Source organism: Saccopteryx leptura, chromosome 7, assembly GCF_036850995.1.
Source record: "Saccopteryx leptura isolate mSacLep1 chromosome 7, mSacLep1_pri_phased_curated, whole genome shotgun sequence".
NCBI lineage: Eukaryota > Metazoa > Chordata > Mammalia > Chiroptera > Emballonuridae > Saccopteryx > Saccopteryx leptura.
The window spans coordinates 44,910,696-44,935,908 of record NC_089509.1 but is presented as its reverse complement, the minus strand read 5'-3'; the positions used below and the strand labels follow the sequence as shown (position 1 = coordinate 44,935,908).

Below are 25,213 nucleotides of genomic sequence, written 5' to 3'. Positions count from 1 at the left end.
GGTTCTCTCTAAGGGGATCTATGAGGTCAAAAGTATTTTCATAACAGTAATAAGATGTGATATATATTAATATGTAATGCATTCATTATTGCTGTCTTCAAATGTGTTAATGTTTAAAACAATATCTTTTAATTCCCAGTGTAATCAATATCAATAGCTATAATTCACATAAAATGAGTTACTTTTTTTTTTTCTGAAAGAGAGAGAGAGGGACAGACAGACAGGAAGGGAGAGAGATGAAAAGCATCAATTCTTCGTTGCATCACCTTAGTTGTTTATTGATTGCTTTCTCATATGTGCCTTGATCAGGGGACTACAGCAGAGCATGGACCCCTTGCTCAAGCCAGTGACCTTGGGCTTCAAGCCAGCAACCTTTGGGCCCAAACTAGCGACCACTGGGTCATGTCTATGATCCATGCTCAAGCCAGCGACCCCATGCTCAAGCGGGCAACCTTGGAGTTTCGAACCTGGGTCCTCTGCATCCCAGTCCAACACTCTGTCCGCTGCGCTACCACCTGGTCAGGCTCCACATAAAATAACTTTTAAGTTCTTGGAGTTCTCAATAAGTTCTAAGAGTAGAAGGGGCTCAAGGGATCAAAAGCCCAAGAATCTCACCTTTGGAACAAAGGCCTTTTAAAAAAATGCATATACCCAGTTGCATCTGTGTCACTACTGCTCATTAGTGTGTTCTCATCTATTCATATTGATTGTAATTTTTAGCCAGACTGATTTGTTTCAGAGAGAAATGTTTAGGGTGAATAATCGAGAACTGTCTACCATACACCAGCACTTTAGACTAGCAGAGCTCATTAGCACACATAACACAACTTTTTACAGCCACACATGTACCTTTTGTACCTTAAAGTGGCAAAAATGAACACTTTCATTAACATGAACCAGAACTATAGATTGTTAATACAGTATTAAAATAAGAAGCAAAAGTATATAAGCTGAAAACTATGCTTTGTAATCAATGTTTCAGTATTTTATCTTATAAATTATTTACATATCTCCTAATCATTATTTAATTATCTCACTTTAATATTGGTCCAAAATATAAATTACCTGAAGATCTTGAAAATTATCTTCAAGCTGTCTGCTACAAAACATAGTAAATGCTGAAATAAAAATATGCTAGAGTAATGTTTCAATTTAGTTGAACATAGAAATTTATATTTTTCAAAATTGTGAACATAGTATAGGATTAAGGTTAGATTGTTTGGTTAAAACCATATTTTTTAAAAACCAAATTTATTAAATTTGTCTGATTTACCAAAGAATTGCCTTAATTATGCAAACTTGAGTTCTTAAAACGGTCCTGACTTTGTTTTTGTAAGTTTTTGTTTTCTTTTTTTTTTTTTTTTTATTAAGTGAGAGGCAGGGAGGTAGACATATGCCCTGACCGATCTACCTGGCAAGCCCAGTAAGATCCACCTGGCAAGCTCCCTACCAGGAGATGCTCTCTGCCTGTTGGGGCTGCTGTTCTATTGCTCGGCAACTGCGCTATTTTAGCACCTGAAGTGAGGCCATGGAGCTATCTTTAGCACCAGGGACCAACTTTGCTTGAACCATTTGAGCCATGGCTATGGGAGGAGAAGAGAGAGAGAGAGAGAGAGAGAGAGAGAGAGAGAGAGAGATGAGGGGTTAACAGGTGGAGATGCAGATGGTCACTTTTCCTGTGTGCCCTGATCAGTAATTGAATCTGGGACTTCCACATGCGAGACTGACACTCTTCCACTGAGCCAACAGGCCAGGGCCTGTATGTTCTAATGAACATTTCAAATATTACATATTACAAGTTTAATTCATTCTCTGGAAATTTTAAAGACAATGAAAGGCCTGTAAATGGATGGTGATGATGGTTGCATGACATTGTGAATGTACTTAATACAACTGAAATGTACATTTTAAAATGCTTAAAAGGGAAAATATTATGCCATAATACACCTTACCACCAAACGGAATAAAAAAGTGAAAGGCACCAGGTAACTTGGTAAGATGTTATGGGTAAGACATCAGTAATCTCTTTTGACTTTGCTAAATGTAGATCCCCTCTCTAAATGTAGATTTTGGACATAGTGTTTGTTTTCTGATGTTTATAAGTTGAAACTTTTGTTTTATAAATGAACACTTATTTTTATTATAGTATTTCAGCTGTCACCTGGAGGTAGGTGGGGGCTTAAGTTCTTCTGTCTCCCTTAGCGGTAGAGTAAGCCTTTTGGTATGAGTTTTGTCCAAACTTCATTACATTTTAATGCTTTACTTTGTCATTATTTGCTGTAGGCAAGGAAGTCTTAAAGTTGGGATGGGAGGAAATATACTGCTCACAAAAATTAGGGGATATTTCAAAATGAATATGAAGTGATTAAAAAAAAGCATTTGAGTTTTTTTTACTAAACAAGAGCATCAGAAAAGCAAACAATAAGTCAAAGAAAGTTGTTCTATTATACAAATGAGATGCAAGACCAACTTTTATTTCATTGGTGAAAATACAGTATACAAAAGGCTAAAAATACTGCACATTCCCTGGTACCCTAATTTTTGTGAGCAGTGTAAAAAGGTGAATAAAATACTTTATTGATTATCTATTCTGTTAAGCTAAATACACTAAAGTGTTGCAGCTTAAAATAACAAATAGTTATTATTTCGGTTTTTGTAGGTCTAAGATCGACTTAGGTGGTTTTAACTCACCTTCCAGTTGGGACAGCAATTATGTTAAGACTCAACTGGGACTGGAGGATCTATTTCCAAGCTCACATGGTTATTGGCAGACCTTAGTTTCTTGTTGGATGTTGACAGGAAACCTCAGATCTTTGTCACATGGGCATTTATAGAGTGCTGCTTCTGACATGACAGCTTGCTTCCCCCAGAGTGAGAGGTCAGAGACAGAGACAGTAACATCATAGACTTTTTTATTTTCCATCGTAGACTTTTTGGAGTGACGATATTGTGAGAGAGAAAGAAGAAAATTTTGAACATAACACAACTTGGAAAAGAATAAACAACTTACCCTGGCTGGGTAGCTCAATTGGTTACAGTGTCATCACTATATGCCAAGGTTGTGGGTTCGGTCCCTGGTCAGGGTACATATAAGAATCGACCAAAAGCTCTGTCTGGATGACTCAGTTGATTAGAGCATTATTCTGAAGCATAGAGGTTGTTGGTTTGAACCCCAGTCAGGGCTCATACAAGAACAGATTTATTATTCATGTCTTTCTCTTGCTTTCTCCCTCTCTAGCATCAATAAAGTAACATAAAGTAAAAAGAAATGGCCCTGGCCGGTTGGCTCAGTGGTAGAGCGTCGGCCTGGCGTGCGGGGGACCCGGGTTCGATTCCCGGCCAGGGCACACAGGAGAAGCGCCCATTTGCTTCTCCACCCCCCCCTTCCTCTCTGTTTCTCTCTTCCCCTCCCTCAGCCAAGGCTCCATTGGAGCAAAGATGGCCTGGGCGCTGGGGATGGCTCCTTGGCCTCTGCCCCAAGCGCTAGAGTTAGGCTCTGGTTGCGGCAGAGTGACGCCCTGGAGGGGCAGAGCATCGCCCCCTGGTGGCCAGAGCGTCGCCCCTGGTGGGTTTGCCGGGTGGATCCCGGTCGGGTGCATGCGGGAGTCTGTCTGACTGTCTCTCCCCGTTTCCAGCTTCAGAAAAATACAAAAAAAAAAAAAAAAGTAAAAAGAATCAATCAGTGAATACATAAATAAATGGAACAACAAATCAGTGTCTGCTTTTCTCATCATAAAAAGAAATTAAAAGAAAATAATAAACAACTTAAAGGATCTAATTAAGTCATGATTTTGTATGTTTATAAACTTTAGATGACTCCAGAAATATTTAGAAAAACTACTGAAGGAATTTCCATTCCAGATGTTATGTGTTACATTGATATGATATATATATCCATATATGTGAAAATTTCTTATCAGTATTAATGAAAGGTTTATTTTTAATTTTAAAATGTAGCTGCTTTTCTTAAAAGGTCGTATTAGAATCAGTTATTTCCAATAAATTTTATATTTAAAAGTGAAAAAAAGTGAAATCCTGATTAGTGTCACAAAATATGCTATCATATTTAAAGCCTTAATTCTAGTATTGTGAATTTTGCATCAGAGAGTGAATCTGGGTAATTTGTAATTTTAGAGTTTTCTTTTGGTTTTTGGCCACCCATAGTGGGAGTGGAATGAAAGTTTTAGAAGAGTTATAAGTAAAATGTAAATCTCCATGAAAACAAGGAAAAATTACTGGCATGTTTCTCTCTTTGAGTATCTCTAAGATTGTATGAATTGTGTTTTCCTTCTTTATACATTTTATGTTATGATCTTAAAATTAAATTATTGTACAGGGGGTCTTTGAGTTACGACTGTCTAGACGTATGACTTTTTTTGTTGTTGTTTTTGTTTTTTACAGTGACAGAGAGAGTCAGAGAGAGGGACAGATGGGGACAGACAGACCGGAACGGAGAAAGATGAGAAGCATCAATCATTAGTTTTTTGTTGCGACACCTTAGTTGTTCATTGATTGCTTTCTCATATGTGCCTTGACTGTGGGGCTGCAGCAGACCGAGTAACCCCTTGCTCGAGCCAGCGACCTTGGGTCCAAGCTGGTGAGCTTTTGCTCAAACCAGATGAGCCCGTGCTCAAGCAGGCGACTTCGGGGTCTCAAACCTGAGTCCTCCACATCCCAGTCGGACGCTCTCTCCACCGCACCACCGCCCAGTCAGGCCATATGACGTTTTGAGTTTATGACACTTACTCCTATAAAAACTAAAAAATTGAGATGTAACTGTTTTGGCTTACTCCATTAACATCGTATTTACAGACTATATGGGTGAACTAGTTTGGTTGCACACAGCAGAAGAATATGCAGCAATGCAGAATATGAGTGAGGGTGTTAGCATCCCCTAATATACTTACCTTCGCCATTTTGGACTGTTAAAAGCACAAGTGTTCCATTTGTGTTAGGCTAGGGTGTGTTTCAATTTACACCAAAATTCGGGTTATGTCATTGTCATTGGAATGGAACTATGTATGTTGTAACCTGAGGACCCCCTGTATGTGCCATTCAGTACCTGACTCTCCCCACTTAACTGTTGTTACCTTAAATACTTGTTTATGTTTCCTAATTCTACCTTTTTTTTACCACAGAAACAGATGTGGAGGAACTTGCAAGACAGTCAGGAACTGAAATTAATTAATAAGTATCCTGACTCTTCCACCTGTAGTTAGTTGTATCTCATTACAACTCCTGTTTTGGTGGGAACAAGAAAGCAACCTAGACATGTTGACTAACTTCACTCTCATTTGCTTCAGACTTGTTCATTTGCCTAGAGAGCAGTTTGGAAAAAGGTGTTCTAATAGGTTGGAGAAGAGTTTTATATTCTTGCGAATTGTTAGACTACAATGCATTTCATACTATTATATGTTGTTAAATGTTTATAATATGCTTTTCATTTGTAGCAATTAAAATAATTTATATGTCTTATGGAATGAGATATAAACCTAATACGGTCAAAATATTTTCACATACGTGAACCCTGAAAAATAGATATCTTAAATTCTGATATGAAAACATTAAACATATTATTAAAAGTTACTGGATTGTTACTTGTTTATCAGGTCTTGAAGTAAATGTTTTAAATAATCAAAATTTAAAATGTTATTTTAATGCCTAGCTAGAAGATTTTTATTTTTGTTTTTTGTATTTTTCTGAAGCTGGAAACTGGGAGAGACAGTCAGACAGACTCCTGCATGCACCCGACCGGGATCCACCCGGCACGCCCACCAGGGGCTACGCTCTGCCCACCAGGGGGCGATGCTCTGCCCCTCCAGGGCGTCGCTCTGCCATGACCAGAGCCACTCTAGCGCCTGGGGCAGAGGCCAAGGAGCCATCCCCAGCGCCCGGGCCATCTTTGCTCCAATGGAGCCTTGGCTGCAGGAGGGGAAGAGAGAGACAGAGAGGAAGGAGGGGGTGGGGGTGGAGAAGCAAATGGGCGCTTCTCCTATGTGCCCTGGCCGGGAATCGAACCCGGGTCCCCCACACGACAGGCCGACGCTCTACCGCTGAGCCAACCGGCCAGGGCGCCTAGTTAGAAGATTTTATAAAATGCTTCATTGCATTTTTTAATCTTCCTCTTGAAATGGAGATCAATCTGACAATGTTGTTGACCTTAAACAAATAAACAGCCAAGTGTTTACCCTGAAAATTAGATTTATCTGGAACAACAAATAACTGCAGTTTGGGACATGTCTAATGGTGAGCCATGCACAAGTACAGAGAACAAAGGAGAGGAAGCTTTTTATGGACTTGGAAGGGGTTTTGTAAAGGAAGAGTCCATTGGAGGAAACTGCAAGTTCAAAGTATAGTGACTTCTCATTAGCTAGTTATGGCAGTCTCCTGTCGACTCAACTGTTACTGGGCAAAGAGGAATCTTTTCTTCTTCCTAAGATAGTAATATACATATATAGTATCACTTCCGGTTGGAGATGCAAGATACTTCTCTTCTTGTTGGGGTCAATAGTGTGTATTGAGTTACCGCATGCATTTAAAGTTCTCTCTTCTAGCCTCCCAACTCCATTTTAAATGAGGTTTCTATTCATTAATTTTTTACTGTGAATAATAAAGGAACTATTAGAGATTGCTAGAAGTTTTCTTTCTTAAATATTTTTTCCTTTTTTCCCTTAAAATTTTTAATTTTTATGTTATATCTGTTCCCAAAGAGATATTATTTTTGTTTGTTTTTAAAGAACTTTTAATAGATTTTCCTTTGAGTGGGTAATTAACAATAGTTGCTCTTTCATGGGTGTCTTCATTTAGTATTGTCTTTAAATCTGGTTCACTGTAAGTTCTGGGAAATCTTTTTACACTACATGTTATTTAGGGTCCAGTCTTCTATAATAATGGTATTTGAACTATTTTGATTCTGCTTCCGTATCAGTAAAAGTATTTTGGAGCATAGATCACCAATATATGTATATTTATTTATGAAATATATAAATTTATATTCTAATATATATTATGTAGGATATACAGCATATCAGTGAAAATGAAATGAGATAAGGATGATGCACTTATCTTAAAGTATTTTGCTAAGGCTGAAGGCTTTATATTGTTAGCCAATACCTGTATCTATCCCAAGTGCATTGGATACTTAAGGTGATGGTTGTTAACATTAGTAGATACCTATATTCCAAATAATTTGTTATTAAATACCTAACTATTTTTGCCTGAGATACTATTTTCTTCTCATAATGTGGCTGAGAAGTAGTGGAAGCATCAGCTTTGGCATTTTTGTGCTTTTTTTTTTTTTTTTTGTATTTTTCTGAAGCTGGAAACGGGGAGAGACAGTCAGACAGACTCCCGCATGTGCCCGACCGGGATCCACCCGGCACGCCCACCAGGGGCGACGCTCTGGCCACCAGGGGGCGATGCTCTGCCCCTCCGGGGCGTCGCTCTGCAGCGACCAGAGCCACTCTAGCGCCTGGGGCAGAGGCCAAGGAGCCATCCCCAGTGCCCGGGCCATCTTTGCTCCAATGGAGCCTTGGCTGCGGGAGGGGAAGAGAGAGACAGAGAGGAAAGGGGGAGGGGGTGGAGAAGCAAATGGGCGCTTCTCCTATGTGCCCCGGCCGGGAATCGAACCCGGGTCCCCCGCACGCCAGGCCGACGCTCTACTGCTGAGCCAACCGGCCAGGGCTTTTGTGCTATTTTTTTGTGTGTGATCCTGCTACTAGTATTATATTGTCTTATTTTGTTTGGTCTACTATAATAGAATACCATAGACTGGGTGCTCTATAAAGAGTAGAAATTTATTTCTCAGAGTTCTGGAGGCTGGGAAGTCCACGATCACAGTGCTGTCAGATTCTAAGTCTGGTGGGAGTCTGCTTTCTGGTTCATAGACCATAGCCATCTTTTCTGTGTCCTCATATGGTGGAAGGAACCAGCGATCTATCTCTGTGGGACCTCTTTTGTGTGGGCACTAAATCCATTCATGAGGGGTCTTCCCTCATGATCTGATCACCTACCAAAAGCCCTCCCTCCTAATACTATCACATTGGGGGTTAGGATTTCACCATAAGGAGGACACAATGTTCAGAGCACAACAAATTCAATCCATGATTTTTTTGAAGGAATCTTTTAAAGCCACTTTTATTTTCTGAAAGTTGGTTTAAAATAGTTAATATAATTTATAAATCTTTATCATAATTCTGTACAGTATGATTCTGGACAATACATTGACCAAATGAGTAAGAATACCAGTGTTAACTAATGTACATTGTGGAATGAACTCTTTCCACAGAACAGTATGAGTACTATATATGTGATGCATAACTGCCTAACATCCAACTCCATGGATGGTGCCAGTTGAAATCCGCATATTAAATATTATTGTTAGTAGTTAGCCAAATTTTTTAATTTTTTCCCCTAATAAAAATGGAAATCTGTTATTTCTTTCTACAGTTAATTGGATTGTTTGGTCTCCTTTTTGTGTATATCTATATCTCCCTAAGGGAGAGCACCTAAATATATTAGATTTGTACCTCATATTTGAAGAAATGATATATTAAATTTAAAATTTTATATACATTTTAATTTTTAGTTTTAGAGATGCACAGCAACTTTTCTCTATGGATTAGATGATTTATTTGCAAATAAAGTTGAACAGAGTCATAAAAGTAACCAGGAATTTTCATGTCTGGAGAACTATTCACTTACAGGCATTTTTAAATGCATAGGATGCTTTGATTTGTCACAATGTCTAAAGGGCGCTACTGACACTCAGAGGGTAGGGAGCAACGTTTGGAGCAGTCTCACCTCAGTGAAGAATTGTCCCATCTAAGGTACAGTAGCACTGTGAAACACTGGGCTAACGTCATATTTTGTAGTTATTGTTTGCTAAAATGACTCACAGTTAATGCATACATATATCTAATATTGTATAGATTATAATTAAATCTAATTAAATATGTTAATAATATAACAAGGTGTGGATGTAAAAGTTATTTTGCTTTTTTTTTCAATAAAGATATTTTATTTTTATTAATTTTTATTATTAATTTTAATAGGGTGACATTAATAAATCAGGGTACATATGTTCAGAGAAAACATCTCCAGGTTATTTTGACATTTAATTTTGTTGCATACCCATCATGCAAAGTCAAATTGTCTTCCGTAACCTTCTATCTGGTTTTCTTTGTGCCCCTCCCCACCCCCCCACCCCCCCTAACCACCACACTCTTGTCCATGTCTCTTAGTCTCATTTTTATGTCCCAACTATGTATGGAATCATACAGTTCTTAGTTTTTTCTGATTTACTTATTTCACTCAATATAATGTTATCAAAGGTCCATCCATGTTGTTGTAAATGATCTGATGTCATCATTTCTTATGGCTGAGTAGTATTCCATAGTATATACAAATATTGATCGACCTACGACCTATGCAACTTATGACCATCGACTTTACAACCACAATCACTAGCCAGGACTGCTCCGCATCTGGCAGCGCAGGTGTTGCCCAGCTAGGCGTACGACAGTGCGGACCAGCTTCCGGCAGCACTACCATCTCCGCATGCACCATTTCAACTGTTATCCCAGACTCGGTACAGCAATTTGTGTTTTGTGTCTTGGATATTTTGCATCAAACCCCTCCCAAGATGTCTGCCAGGAGGAAATTGTCTTTGCAAATATTAAACCAGTTGTACTGGTAATGCAGTCTTTTACTTATACCTGACGAAAGTAAAAATAAGAAACAAAATGGTGTAGAGATGATACAAATGGCATAAAATGAACAAAGAAAATTATGATATATAAAAATAATAAAAGAAAATTATGATAAAATATGACTTAAAGATTTTTATAACATCATTTCACAGTACTATACATATAGCCTACTCAAATTAACGACCAAATCGTGTTACGACCGGTCTGTCTGACCCAATCGTGGTCGTAAGTCGAGCACTAGCTTTATGTACCACATATTCTTTACCCAGTCATCTACAGTGTGTCCGTAAAGTCATGGTGCACTTTTGACCGGTCACAGGAAAGCAACAAAAGACGATAGAAATGTGAAATCTGCACCAAATAAAAGGAAAACTCTCCCAGTTTCATACCTATTCAGTGCAGTTCAATGTGGGCTCACGCACAGATTTTTTAGGGCTCCTTAGGTAGCTATCCCGTAGAGCCTCTACAGACTCGTCACTGACTGATGGCCTACCAGAACAGGGTTTCTCCACCAAACTGCTGGTTTCCTTCAACTGCTTATCCCACCGAGTAATGTTATTCCTATGTGGTGGCACTTCATTATAAACGCGCCAATATTCATGTTGCACTTTGGTCACGGATTCGAATTTAGCGAGCCACAGAACACACTGAACTTTCCTCTGTACCGTCCACATCTCAACTGGCATGGCCGTGGGCTGCTCCGCTGTATGTACGGTGTTACCTCATCATCTGCGCATGCGCACATGCTGCCACATCATCCTACAGAAACTGGGAGGGTTTTCCTTTCATTTGGTGCAGATTTCACATTTCTATCGTCTTTTGTTGCTTTGCTGTGACCGGTTAAAAGTGCATCATGACTTTATGGACATACTGTATTGAAGGGCTTTTTGGTTGTTTCCATGTCTTGGCCACTGTGAACAATGCTGCAAGAATCATGGGGCTGCATGTGTCTTTATGTACCATTGTTTTTGAGTTATAGCGGTATATACCCAGTAGAGGGATTGCTGGGTCATATGGTAGTTCTATTTTTAGTTTGTTTGTTTTTTAATATATTTTTAGTTTTTTGAGGTATCACCATACTTTCTTCCCTAATGGTTGTACTACTTTTCATTCCCACCAACAGTGAATGAGAGTTCCTTTTCCACCACAGCCTCTCCAACACTTATTACCTGTCTTGTTGATAATAGCTAATCTAACAGGCGTCAAGTGGTATCTCATTGTAGTTTTGATTTGAATTTCTCTAATAACTAATGAAGATGAGCATCTTTTATACATCTGTTGGCCATTTGTATTTCTTCCTGGGAGAAGTGTCTGTTCATGTCCTCTTCCCATTTTATTATTGGATTGTTTGTTTGTTGTTGAGTTTTATGAGTTCTTTTATATTTTGGATATTAGGCCCTTATTTGAGCTGTGGTTTGAAAATATCATCTCCCATTTATTTGGCTGTCTGTTTGTTTTGTTGTCAGTTTCTCTTGCTGTGCAAAAACTTCTTAGTCTGATGTAGTCCCATTCATTTATCTTTGCCTTCACTTCTCTTGTTTTTGGAGTCAAATTCATAAAGTGCTCTTTATAACCAAGGTCCATGAGTTTAGTACCTATGTCTTCTTCTATGTACTTTATTGTTTCAGGTCTTATATTTAGGTCTTTGATCCATTTTGAATTAATTTTAATACAAGGGGACAAACTGTAGTTGAGTTTCATTCTTTTGCATGTGGCTTTCCAGTTTTCCCAGCACCATTTGTTGAAGAGGCTTTCTTTTCTCCATCGTGTGGTATTGGCTTCTTTATCAAAAATTATTTGACCATATACATGTGGTTTTATTTCTGGGATTTCTTTTCTGTTCCATTAGTCTGATTATCTATTTTTCTGCCAATACCATGCTGTTTAGATTATAATATAATTTGAAGTCAGGTATTGTAATGCCCCCAGCTTCATTCTTTTTTCTTAGGATTGCTTTGGCTATTTGGGGTATTTTATAGTTCCATATAAATCTGATGATTTTTTGTTCCATTTCTTTAAAAAATGCCATTGGAATTTTGATGGGAATGTCATTGAATTTGTATATTACTTTGAGTAACATGATCATTTTGATTATATTTATTCTTCCTACCCAAGAACAAGGAATATTTTTCCATCTTGTATCTTTTTCGATTTCCCTTAACAATGCTTTGTAGTTTTCATTGTATAGGTCCTTTACATTCTTTGTTATGTTTATTCCTAGGTATTTTTTTGTTGTTGTTGTAACCATGAAGGGGATTATTTTTTTTAGTTCGTTTTCTGATGTTTCCTTGTTGGCATATAGAAGGAAGTGGACTTTTGTATATTAATTTTGTATCCTATGACCTTAGTATATTGGTTTATTGTTTCTAGTAATCTTTTTTTGGAGTCTTTGGAGTTTTTGATGTATAGGATCATATCATCTGCAAAAAATGAAACCTTTACTTTTTGTTTTCCAATATGAATACCTTTTATTTCTTTTTCTTGTCTGATTGCTCTGGCTTAGAACTTCTAGCACCATGTTAAGTAAGAATGGAGAGAGTGGACAACCCTGTCTTGTTCCTGATTTAAGGGGAAAGTCCTTAGTTTGATGCCATTTCATATGATGTTAGCTGATGGTTTATCATAAATGGCCTTTATTATGTTGAGATATATTCCTTTTATACCCATTTTGTTGAGTGTTTTAAGCATAAAATGATGTTGTATTTTATCGAATGCCTTTTCTGCATCTATTGATAAGATCATGTGGTTTTTATTCTTTGTTTTGTTGATATGGTGTATTATGTTAACCGTTTTACATATGTTGAACCATCTTTGTGATTCTAGAATGAAACCCACTTGATCATGATGTATTATTTTTTTAATATGTTGTTGTATTCAATTTGCTAGTATTTTGTTTAGTATTTTAGCATCTGTATTCATTAGAGATATTGGTCTGTATGTTTCTGTTTTGTGCCGTCTTTTCCAGGTTTCAGAATGAGGATTATGTTGGCCTCATAAAAATGTGTTTGGAAGTATTGTTTCTTCTTCAGTTTTTTGGAAGACTTTGAGTAGAATAGAAACCAAGTCTTATTTGAATGTTTGATAGAATTCACTAGTATAGCCTTCTGGCCCTGGACTTTTATTTTTGGGGAGGTTTTTAATAGTTTTTTTTCTATTTCTTCTCTGATTATGGGTCTGTTTAGATTTTCTGCTTCTTTAGTACTTAGTCTAGGAAGGTTGTATTGTTCTAGGAATTTATCCATTTCTTCTTGATTGTTGAATTTGGTGGCATATAATTTTTCATAGTATTCTACAATAATTCTTTGTATATCTGTGATATCTGTGGTGATTTCTCCTCTTTCATTTTGGATTTTGTTTATATGAGTCCTTTCTCTTTTTTCCTTGGTGAGTCTTACCAAAAGTTTGTCAATTTTGTTGATCTTTTCAAAGAACCAGCTCCTTGTTTTATTAATTTTTTCTATAGTTTTTCTGTTCTCTATTCCATTTATTTCTGCTCTGATTTTTATTATTTCTTTCTTGGGCTGGCTTTGGGTTGTCTTTGTTCTTCTGTGTCTAGTTCCTTAAGATGTGAAGTTAAGTGGTTTACTTGGGCTCTCTCTTGTTTGTTCATATAGGACTGTAGTGATATGAATTTCCCTCTTATTACTGCTTTGGCTGCATCCCAGAAATTCTGATATGTCGTATTGTTATTTTTGTTTGTCTGTATGTATCTTTTGATCTCTGCGCTTATTTCTTTTTTGACCCACTCATGTTTTAAAAGTATATTGTTTAGTTCCCTCAGTTTTGTGGGGGTTTTTTTACCTCTTTTTTGCGTTGAATTCTAGTTTCAAGGCTTTATGATCAGAAAATATGCTTGGTATAATTTCAATTTTTCTGAATTTGCCTATGTTATTTTTGTGGCCCAACATATGGTCAATTCTTGAGAATGTTTTATGTACACTGGAGAAAAATGTATACTCTGGCACTTTGGGATGAAATGTCCTATGAATGTCTATCATATCCAATTGTTCTAGTGTTTCGTTTAAGGCCAATATTTCTTTATTGATTTTCTCTTTGGAAGAATGATCTAGAGCTGTTAGCAGTGTATTGAGGTCTGCAAGTATGATTGTATTTTTGTCAGTTTTTGTTTTTAGGTCAGTCAGTAGCTGTCTTATATATTTTGGTGCTCCTTGGTTTGGTGCATATATATTAAGAAGTGTTATGTCTCTTGATTCAGTATCCCCTGAATCATATGAAATGACCATTTTTGTCTGTGATTACCTTTGCTGTCTTGTAGTCAGCATTGTTAGATATGAGTATTGCTACACCTGCGTTTTTTTGGCTGTTATTTAATTGGAGTATTGTTTTCTAGCCTTTCACTTTGAATTTGTTTTTATCCTTTTAGCTTAGATTGTTTCTTGTGGGCAGCATACAGTTGGATTTTCTTTTTTAATCCATTCTGCTACTCTGTGTCTTTCTATTGGTGAGTTCAATCCATTTACATTTAGTGTAATTATTGACACTTGATGGTACTTCTTTTTTTTTTTTTAATATTTTATTTATTGATTTTTTAGAGAGAGGAGTGAGAGAGAGAGACAGAGAGAGAGAGAAGGGGGAGGAGCAGGAAGCATCAACTCCCATATGTGCCTTGACCAGGCAAGCCCAAGGTTTTGAACCGCCGACCTCAGTGTTCCAGGTCGACACTTTATCCCACTGCACCACCACAGGTCAGGCCAATTATTGACACTTGAGAGTTTCCTATTGCCATTTTATATATTGCTTTCTGTTTTGTATCTTGTTTGATTCTTCTCTTTTGTTTTTCGATCACTTTTTTTGTTTGGTTGTAATCCATACTTCTTTCCTCTGTTACTTTTTTTTTTTTTTTTTTTTTTTTACAGAGAGAGAGTCAGAGAGAGGGATAGATAGGTACAGACAGGAACGGAGAGAGATGAGAAGCATCAATCATCAGTTTTTCGTTGTGACACCTTAGTTGTTCATTGATTGCTTTCTCATTTGTGCCTTGACCATGGGCCTTCAGTAGTCCGAGTAACCCCTAACTCAAGCCAGTGACCTCTGGTCCAAGGTGATGAGCTTTTTGCTAAAACCAGATAAGCCCACGCTCAAGCTGACAACCTCAAGGTCACGAACCTGGGTCCTCTGCATCCCAGTTCTATGCTCTATCCACTGCGCCACCACCTGGTCAGGCTGTTACTTCTTTTTTCAAGTCATGTGCTTCTGTGGTGGTTTTTTCAGGGGTGGTTACCATTAAGTAATGGAAAGGGTACCTACTTTTGCTTTCTTCATAGGTAATTTTTTTTTTTTTGCTCATGTTAAACTGAATAATTTATTGCAACATTGAGCAACTACTATTGGTAATTCATTTGGCTAAGTGTCAACACTACAGAGAACAATATACAGGTACTTGTCTCCCTGTTCATAGGCTAGTAGGAGAAAACACTCATGTAAATACTATAATTGCAATAGTGTATCATAAGTACATCAGAAGTGTTAGACTTAAAGTAAAGAGATAGCTCTATGAGAGGTAATGTTTAGGGGAGAAAGTCACCATATTGTCAAACTCTTTGAGGGCAAGGAGTTTATGTTTTCATCCGAAAGTTACATATTTAAAACCCATAGTACCAGGCCTTGAACTTGGTAATATACTCATAATCAATAAATATTCATGGTTAAACAAGCTATCTTAGCAAATTTTTGAAGAGGATTAAAGTATGTCCCAAGTGGGCAAAGCAGGAAAGGACGAGCAGGCTTAAAGTACTCAGGTACTGCTGGAAGTGCCAGCAGATGTTGGAAGATAAAGCTTAGACAAGCAAGGCAAAGACTTGTGCTAAATAAATAAAAAAGACTTGCAAGTGATGGAATATTATTAACTTTGTGGGTTCTTTCTATTAAGTGCTTAGAAAGGGAGAGACATGATTAGAATGAGTCAGATTTAGGTTTTAGAACAGGGAATCTCTATTAATGTTGAGGGTTATGTAGTTGAGGGAAAAGAGATGTTAATATTTCTTAGCAGTGAACTTTACACATGTAAGACCTTGTAGAATCAAAATGTTAATTGAAAAGCTAAATTCTACCTTTTATACATTAATTTATGTTTAGTTTTATAGTTTATGTTTGCGAGTTTAAGTATATTTTGTACCAAAATAATTTTAATTTTTTAGTGCATTTTTTGTTATTTATCAAACTACCCATCATTTTGACCTTAATTTTTATACCTGTGGTGTTTGGAAATAGAAAAGGGGAATAATTAGTAAATCTTGCTTACATTTTTTTAAGTAACAAATTTATGAGCATAAAATTGATAAACAACTGAAGGTGAGTTAACACTTTTAAAGTAGCTAGATAAAAAGCTTAGTAATAATTTGCAAGGAAAATTCTGACTTTTATGCAGAATCAGGTGATTTGATTATTTCTACTCAGCAGACTTATATATCACCTTGTACCTTCTATACAAAAAAACCTAACAAACAAAACTGACTTGGGTAACAAACAAACTATAGAAATGATCCCTGAAAGTATAGTCTTTGACTTGGGTATCAAAATGACAGTAGACTACTTTGGAGGGTTAAATAATAACTTTTTATTCCTGAGGTTCTCTCAAATCTTTTTTCACTGTGCCACATGTAAACTTCTAGTCATGATATATTGACCACAAACTCTAGATCTTCAATACAGTAACAACTAAATTTTGCAATGAGTTTTTAACTTTACTGTGATATTTTAATGCTAAGGCTGGGATTGTGAAATAAATAATTAATTATATTAGTGCCAAAACAATAATCTTCATCTTTACCATACAAAATGATTTACTAATATATTTAAATTCCATGTTACTCATACTTAAAAAGTTTCTGAGTAAGCAATGTCAAGGTGACTTTTGATAAAAGTATGGAATAAGTAAGCATGTAAAGAAAAAAAATCATTTATGCCACTAATGTTGAAAAGATTATTTTTAAGTAAGCATTTAGGCAGCAAACAGGTCACAGCTCAAAAACCTTGGGATAAGATAAAGAATTGAAAAACTTGAAAGCAGTCAGACTAGTGCCAATTAGCATAGAGACAAGGTCCTAGTAGTTTAATGAACACATCACTATATTATAATGTGTAAAAATAACACATTACAAATATCTAGTTGATTATCTAGTTAGATGATTCTGAGATTCAGAAAAAAGATTCTTTCTTAAGGAGGAAGAGAAAATATACTGTTTTATTTAGACTGTTTCTAATAGGGATACTTAAATTTTTAAAAATGGATTGTAACTTGCAGAACTTAAAGGAACAAAAACTTCTTAGCCAATACAATTGGAGCTTATAGCTATTAATTTAATCAAAGGGTCAAAATGGGAAATCATAAAAACTATACATATAAATGGAAACATTAAATAACTTAAAACTTTTTTATTTATTTGTGATATTTTTTAATCTGTTTTTAGGGGTGCCAATCTGTTTGTTTTTCTTTTGAGGATGGAATCCATAGTTACAAATCACTGTGTCTTTCTTTTTTTTTAATAATTTTATTTTTTTAATGGGGTGACATCAATAAATCAGGATACATATATTCAAAGATAACAAGTCCAGGTTATCTTGTCGATCAATTATGTTGCATACCCACCACCCAAAGTCAGATTGTCCTCTGTCACCTTCTATCTTGTTTTCTTTGTGCCCCTCCCCACCCCCTTTCCCTCTCCCATTCTCCCCTCCCCCCCGTAACCACCACACTCTTATCAATGTCTCTTAGTTTCACTATTATGTCCCACCTACGTATGGCATAATACAGTTCCTGGTTTTTTTCTGATTTACTTATTTCGCTTCGTATCATGTTATCAAGATCCCACCATTTTGCTGTAAATGTTCCGATGTCATCATTTCTTATGGCTGAGTAGTATTCCATAGTGTATATGTGCCACATCTTCTTTATCCAGTCATCTATTGATGGGCTTTTTGGTTGTTTCCATGTCCTGGCCACTGTGAACAATGCTGCAATAAACATGGGGCTGCATGTGTCTTTACGTATCAATGTTTCTGAGTTTTTGGGGTATATACCCAGTAGAGGGATTGCTGGGTCATAAGGTAGTTCTATTTTCAGTTTTTTGAGGAACCACCATACTTTCTTCCATAATGGTTGTACTACTTTACATTCCCACCAACAGTGGATGAGGGTTCCTTTTTCTCCACAGCCTCTCCAACATTTGCTATTACCTGTCTTGCTAATAACAGCTAATCGAACAGGTGTGAGGTGGTATCTCATTGCCGTTTTGATTTGCATTTCTCTAATAGCTAAAGAAGATGAGCGTCTTTTCATATATCTGTTGGCCATTTGTATTTGTTCCTGGGAGAAGTGTCTATTCATATCCTCTTCCCATTTTTTTATTGGATTGTTTGTTTGTTTGTTGTTGAGTTTTATGAGTTCTTTGTATATTTTGGATATTAGGCCCTTATCTGAGCTGTTGTTTGAAAATATCATTTCCCATTTAGTTGGCTTTCTGTTTATTTTGTTATCAGTTTCTCTTGCTGAGCAAAAACTTCTTAGTCTGATGTAGTCCCATTCATTAATTTTTGCCTTCACTTCTCTTGCCTGTGGAGTCAAATTCATAAAATGCTCTTTAAAACCCAGGTCCATGAGTTGAGTACCTATGTCTTCTTCTATGTACTTAATTGTTTCAGGTCTTATGTTTAGATCTTTGATCCATTTTGAGTTAATTTTTGTACAGGGGGAGAGACTGTAGTCCAGTTTCATTCTTTTGCATGTGGCTTTCCAGTTTTCCCAGCACCATTTATTGAAGAGGCTTTCTTTTCTCCATTGTGTGTTCTTGGCCCCTTTATCAAAAATTATTTCACTATATATATGTGGTTTTATTTCTGGACTTTCTATTCTGTTCCATTGGTCTGAGTGTCTATTTTTCTGCCAATACCATGCTGTTTTGATTGTCGTGGCCCTATAATATAGTTTGAAGTCAGGTATTGTAATGCCCCCAGCTTCATTCTTTTTCTTTAGGATTGCTTTGGCTATTCGGGGTTTTTTATAGTTCCATATAAATCTGATGATTTTTTGCTCTATTTCTTTAAAAAACGTCATTGGAAGTTTGATGGGAATTGCATTAAATTTGTATATTGCTTTGGGTAATATAGCCATCTTGATTATATTTATTCTTCCTAGCCAAGAACAAGGTATATTCTTCCATCTCATTATATCTTTTTCGATTTCCCTTAACAATGGTTTATAGTTTTCATTATATAAGTCCTTTACATTCTTTGTTATGTTTATTCCTAAGTATTTTATTTTTTTTTGTTGCAATCATGAAGGGGATTATTCTTTTGAGTTCCTTCTCAGTTGTTTCATTGTTGGCATATAGAAAGGCTATTGACTTCTGTATGTTAATTTTGTATCCTGCGACCTTACTGTATTGGCTTATTGTTTCTAGTAGTCTTTTTGTGGATTCTTTGGGGTTTTTGATGTATAGGATCATATCATCTGCAAAAAGTGATACCTTTACTTCTTCTTTTCCGATACGGATGCCTTTTATTTCTTTGTCTTGTCTGATTGCTCTGGCTAGAACCTCTAGTACCACATTAAATAAGAGTGGAGAGAGTGGACAACCCTGTCTTGTTCCTGATTTAAGGGGGAAAGCCTTCAGTTTAGTGCCATTTAATATGATGTTAGCTAATGGTTTATCATATATGGCCTTTATCATGTTGAGATATTTTCCTTCTATTACCATTTTGTTGAGAGTCTTAAACATAAAATTGTGTTGTATTTTATCGAAAGCCTTTTCTGCGTCTATTGATAAGATCATGTGGTTTTTGTTCTTTGTTTTGTTGATATGGTGTATTACGTTAACCGTTTTACGTATGTTGAACCATCCTTGAGATTCTGGGATGAATCCCACTTGATCATGATGTATTATTTTTTTAATATGTTGTTGTATTCGATTTGCTAGTATTTTGTTTAGTATTTTAGCATCTGTATTCATTAGAGATATTGGTCTGTAGTTTTCTTTTTTTGTGCCATCCTTGCCTGGTTTTGGTATGAGGGTTATGTTGGCCTCATAAAATGTGTTTGGAAGTATTGCTTCTTCTTCAATTTTTTGGAAGACTTTGAGTAGAATAGGAACCAAGTCTTCTTTGAATGTTTGATAAAATTCCCTGGTATAGCCGTCAGGGCCTGGACTTTTATTTTTGGGGAGGTTTTTAATGGTTTTTTCTATTTCTTCTCTACTGATAGGTCTGTTTAGGCTTTCTGCTTCTTCTTGACTCAGTCTAGGAAGGTTGTATTGTTCTAGGAATTTATCCATTTCTTCTAGGTTGTTGAATTTAGTGGCATAAAGTTTTTCATAGTATTCTACAATAATTCTTTGTATATCTACGGTGTCCGTGGTGATTTCTCCTCTTTCATTTTGGATTTTGTTTATATGAGTTCTTTCTCTTTTTTCCTTGGTAAGTCTTGCCAAGGGTTTGTCAATTTTGTTGATCTTTTCAAAGAACCAGGTCCTTGTTCTATTAATTTTTTCTATAGTTTTTCTGTTCTCTAATTCATTTATTTCTGCTCTGATTTTTAGCATCTCCTTTCTTCGGCTGGTTTTGGGTTGTCTTTGTTCTTCTTTTTCTAGTTCCTTAAGGTGGGAAGTTAAGTGGTTCACTTGGGCTCTCTCTTGTTTGTTCATATATGCCTGAAGTGATATGAACTTCCCTCTTATCACTGCTTTTGCTGCATCCCATAGATTCTGATATGTCGTATTGTCATTTTCATTAGTCTGTATATATCTTTTGATTTCTGCACTTATTTCTTTGACCCATTCATTTTTTAAAAGTATGTTGTTTAGTTTCCACATTTTTGTGGGATTTTTTTCCTCTTTTTTGCAGTTGAATTCTAGTTTCAAGGCTTTATGATCAGAAAATATGCTTGGTACAACTTCAGTTTTTCTGAATTTGCTGATGTTGTTTTTGTGGCCCAACATATGGTCAATTCTTGAGAATGATCCATGTACACTGGAGAAAAATGTATACTCAGTCACTTTGGGATGAAATGTCCTTTAGATGTCTATCATATCCAGGTGCTCTAGTGTTTTGTTTAAGGCCACTATGTCTTTGTTGATTCTCTGTTTGGATGACCGATCTAGAGCCGTCAGCGGTGTATTGAGGTCTCCAGGTATGATTGTGTTTTTGTCAGTTTTTGTTTTAAGATCAATAAGTAGCTGTCTTATATATTTTGGTGCTCCTTGGTTTGGTGCATATATATTAAGAATTGTTATGTCTTCTTGATTCAGTGTCCCCTTAGCCATTATGAAATGGCCATTTTTGTGTCTGAGTACTTTTCCTGTCTTGTAGTCAGCATTATCCGATATGAGTATTGCTACACCTGCTTTTTTTTGGATGTTATTTGCTTGGAGTATTGTTTTCCAGCCATTCACTTTGAATTTGTTTTTATCCTTGTTACTTAGATGAGTTTCCTGTAGGCAGCATACAGTTGGATTTTCTTTTTTAATCCATTCTGCTACTCTGTGCCTTTTTATTGGTGAGTTTAATCCGTTTACATTTAGTGTAATTATTGATACTTGTGAGTTCCCTATTGCCATTTTATATCTTGCTTTCTGTTAGTTTTGTGTCTTGTTTGATCCTTCTCTTTCGTTTTTCTATCTTTTGTTTTTATTTGGTTGTATTCCATACATCTTTCCTCTGTTGCTATCTTTTTTATCTCATGTGCTTCTGTGGTGGTTTTTTCAATGGTGGTTACCTTTGAGTAATGAAAAGGGTCCCTACCTTGTTCATTGTAGCGAACTATTTTGTGAGTACTTTTGCACTCCATCGTCCTTTGCTACTGTTAATCTCCATCTTCTCCCCCTCTTTCTTTTTGTTGTTGTCACAGTTTAAATTTGATTTTATTGTGTTCTTCTTGGAGCTTTTACTTGTGGCTTTGTTTATTTTTGTTCTTTGTATCTGATTGGAGAACCCCCTTTAGTAATTCCTGGAGTGGGGGTTTTCTGATGATAAATTCCCTCATCTTTTCTGTATCTGTGAATGTTTTTATTTCTCCTTCATATTTGAAGGATAGCTTTGATGGGTATAGTATTCGTGGCTGAAAGTTCCTCTCTTTCAGGACTTTAAATATTGGGGTCCACTCTCTTGTCAATTTCATTATAATATCCCTTGGAGTAGGTTTGTTGGGGTTAAGAAAACTCGGAGTTCTGTTTGCTTCTTGAACTTGAGGCTTTAATTCTTTCCACAGGCTTGGGAAGTTCTCATCTATTATTTGTTTGAGTATGTTCTCCATTCCATTTTCTCTCTCTTCTCCCTCTGATATACCTATTATTCTTATGTTATTCTTTTTGATGGAGTCAGATAATTCTTGTAGGGCTATCTCATTTTTTTTAATTTTTGAGTCTCTTTCTTCTCTCTGTTGTGCCTCAAGTTGCTTGTCTTCTATTTCACTAATCCTCTCTTCTATCTGACCTGTTCTATTAGCTAAGCTTGTTACTTCGTTTTTCAGCTCGTGAATTGAGTTTTTCATCTCTGTTTGATTTGTTTTTATAGTTTCAATTTCCTTGGACATATATTCTTTGTGTTCATTGTGTTGTTTTCTGAGCTCCCTAAATTGCCTTTCTGTGTTTTCTTGTATATCGCGGAGGATTTTTAGGATTTCTATCTTGAATTCTCTGTCATTTAGCTTCAAGGTTTCCAATATATTAAATTTTTTCTCCATAGATTTTTCCTCATCTAGCTGTGTTACGTCTCTTTCTTTTGTATCCATGATATTCGATTTTCTCTTCCTTAATGGCATCTGAGGGTGGTTTTGTTGATAGTATTAATGAGATTTAATAAAGAATAAAAAGTTTAAAAAAATAAAAATAAAAAAATAAAAAATCGAAAAGTTGTTTTTTTTTTTTAAAAATTAATAATGAAATAAAGAAAAATAAAATAAAATAAAAATTTTTTAAAAAGGAAATTATTCCCTCTCTTCTTTTTTCCTCTCCTTTCCTCTCCCCTCTTTCTTGAGAAAATCTTGTGGTGAACTGTGAATTATAACAAACAATGCCTGTGATGGAGGGCCTGAATTGGGGAAAAGTAATAAAGGGTTAAAAAAAAAAAAAGAAAAAAAAAGAGAAAAGAAAAAAAAAAGAAAAAAGAGCGTATGGACCCACAAAAAGCAAATAAGGAAAAAATTTGGGTTAAGAATAAAATGATTTGCTTTTAGGTGTTGGTTGTCTAAGAGTTATGATGAGAGGAATAAGAGGAAAACGGAAAAATGGGGGGACAAATTAAAAAATTACTATTGTATTTAGTGGAACAAGAACTAGATAATATGGAGAGCCAGGGATGGGAGCACTGCTAGTGAGTTAAAAAGGTGAAGTAAAAAACCCCCAAAATGCCACAAACATAAGTTTGAGTCCCAGATAAGATAATTTGTTTGTTATTGAGGTTTGAATGAGAGGAGATGTAAAGGAGAAAGGAAGAAACTAATATAGAGGGAGAAAAGAAAGAGAGAGAGAAAAAAAAGAGGGAACCACTAAAAGAAAAAAGAGAGGAGAGAGAGAGAGAGAGAGAGTTAAGGGTTTTGGAGTGCAACCCTCATAGAGAGAAAGGAAGAGAAGAGAAAAGATAATGGGAGATGTAACACTTATGGGTAGTGTAGTTCAAGGAGAGGAGAGAGTAAGACCGGCAGAGAGTTAATCGGCCAAATTGGAGGAGGAAAAAAAGTACCAAGAATGAAGATAAGAGAAACAAACGAACAAATATAATAAAATGGGATAGGTTATAAAGTCTGCAGATTATTCTTGATTTTGAGAGGTTATCTTCTTGCTTTTTCTTTTCTCTCCCTCTTCCTGGTCGGTGACTCTGTACCCCGGGTTCTGCCCCTTTGGCACGCTCAGGTAGAGGTTTGCAGTTGATAAGTCTCTATGGCAATGTCATGTATTGTGCTTTAGTCTCGTTGGCAGTTGAGGCTCATTAGCATTTATAGGCTCTGACAGTGAGAGAGTCCGTGTTCCTGGAGCCTTTCTCCTAGTCTTTCCTTCCTCAATTAGTAGCCTGATAATCCAGCTATGGGGTTGCTGCTGCCTCTGCCTGGATAGTAAGAGGCTCAAAGAGCTGGCAACTCCCCACTCTATTTCCACTCAGCACAGGGCTCTGGGTAAGGCTCAGTCAGTCAGAGCTGCTAGCATAATCAGGCGGGCTTTCCGCCCACTCAAAGACCTCTGGCTCTGCCACTCTGTCCGGTAACACAGGCGGGCGCCCACTTCCGGGGCGCTTGGAGGAAACTCTCACTCACTGTCTGCGCGTGCAGACCAGGATATCCGGCCAGCAGTCTCACGCTCTGAGTGAAACCCCCAACTGCAGGGAAAAGTTGCAGCGTTGGAATTGAGTCTCGCTCCGTCCCCGTGCGCGGCTTTTGCAAGGCGCTGGGGCGGCCCGAGATTCCGGTTTTTGGCCCACACAAAGGCCCCTGACTCTGCCCCTCTGTGCGATAACACGGGCGCGCACTGCCGAGGCACTCGGAGGAATCTCTCATTCACTATCTGCGCGCGCAAACCAGGATATGAGGCCGGCCGCGTTTTTCTCTGAGTGAAACCCCCTCCGGCACGGAAAATCTCCACCGTTGGAATTAGTTCTCATTCCCTCCCGTGCGTGGCTTTCCCAGGGTGCTGGGGCTGCCCAGAGACTCTGCCCTCGGCCCACAGAAAGGTCTCTGACCCTGCCTCTCCGTGGGGCAACACGGGCACCCACTCCCGGGGCCTAGGAAGAAATCTCTCGCCCACTAACTGCGTGCACGCCGACCAGGAGACCGGGTAAAATGGCCGCGCCGCTTGTCTTTCTTTGTTTGGGTTTGGCGCGAGTGTTAGCTTGTATTGCCCAGGTTGCCACAGGATCAGTTTTTCCTCGGCTTGGATCTCCGTGCCACAGCCTGGTTCGGCCGTTTGTGCCACGGCCTGGATCTATTCACCCCCTTTGCCCGCCTCAGTTTCTATATTCACAGTTACCAGAGAAAGCCGCCCTGTTTAGGTTAGTGAGGAAGGCGGAGCATTTCTTAGTCCCTATTTCCTTCGGGGTTTGGTTATATATTTAGCCAATTTTTCACTCGACCATACCTTTGGGTGTATTGCGAAGCATCTGGAGGCTCCAAGTATAGGTTTTTCTGTTTCTGGTTGAAGATCTTGTTGAGTTTTGGGGGAGCTTTATCGGTATCGCTTCCTACTCCGCCATTACTCTGACGTCATCTCCCTGTGTCTTTCTTGAATGTACACATTTAAAATAGTTTTATATCTAATTGTTTAAAGTGCAGTAAACAGTTAGACATTTATAAAGTTTTCTGGGTGCAGAGTCCCTTTACATTTTTGTGATGTTTTCTGCCAGTAGTTTATACTTGTCTTACCTACATCTAATTTAACAGTAACTTTTTAAAAAAATCACTTTTATTAAATTTTTCAGTAACATTTATTTTTAGAGAAATAACCTTTCTTTTTACACCCATTTCATTGGCTTTTTTGTTATAATTAACTATATAAATACAGTAT

General features: G+C 37.0%; 1 protein-coding gene, 1 long non-coding RNA gene and 1 other non-coding gene across 6 annotated transcripts in view; 1 reads left to right on the top strand and 2 right to left on the bottom strand.

Moving 5' to 3' along the window:
- Positions 1-25,213, top strand: part of BAZ2B (bromodomain adjacent to zinc finger domain 2B) — a 457,412-nt gene that overhangs the window by 140,261 nt on the left and 291,938 nt on the right. The window lies entirely within an intron of this gene.
- The window catches only part of LOC136378965 (uncharacterized), a 339,755-nt gene that overhangs the window by 201,482 nt on the left and 113,060 nt on the right, over positions 1-25,213 (bottom strand). The window lies entirely within an intron of this gene.
- Positions 5,998-6,073, bottom strand: TRNAD-GUC (transfer RNA aspartic acid (anticodon GUC)). Its single transcript has one exon. It is a non-coding gene; the product is annotated as a tRNA-Asp (tRNA).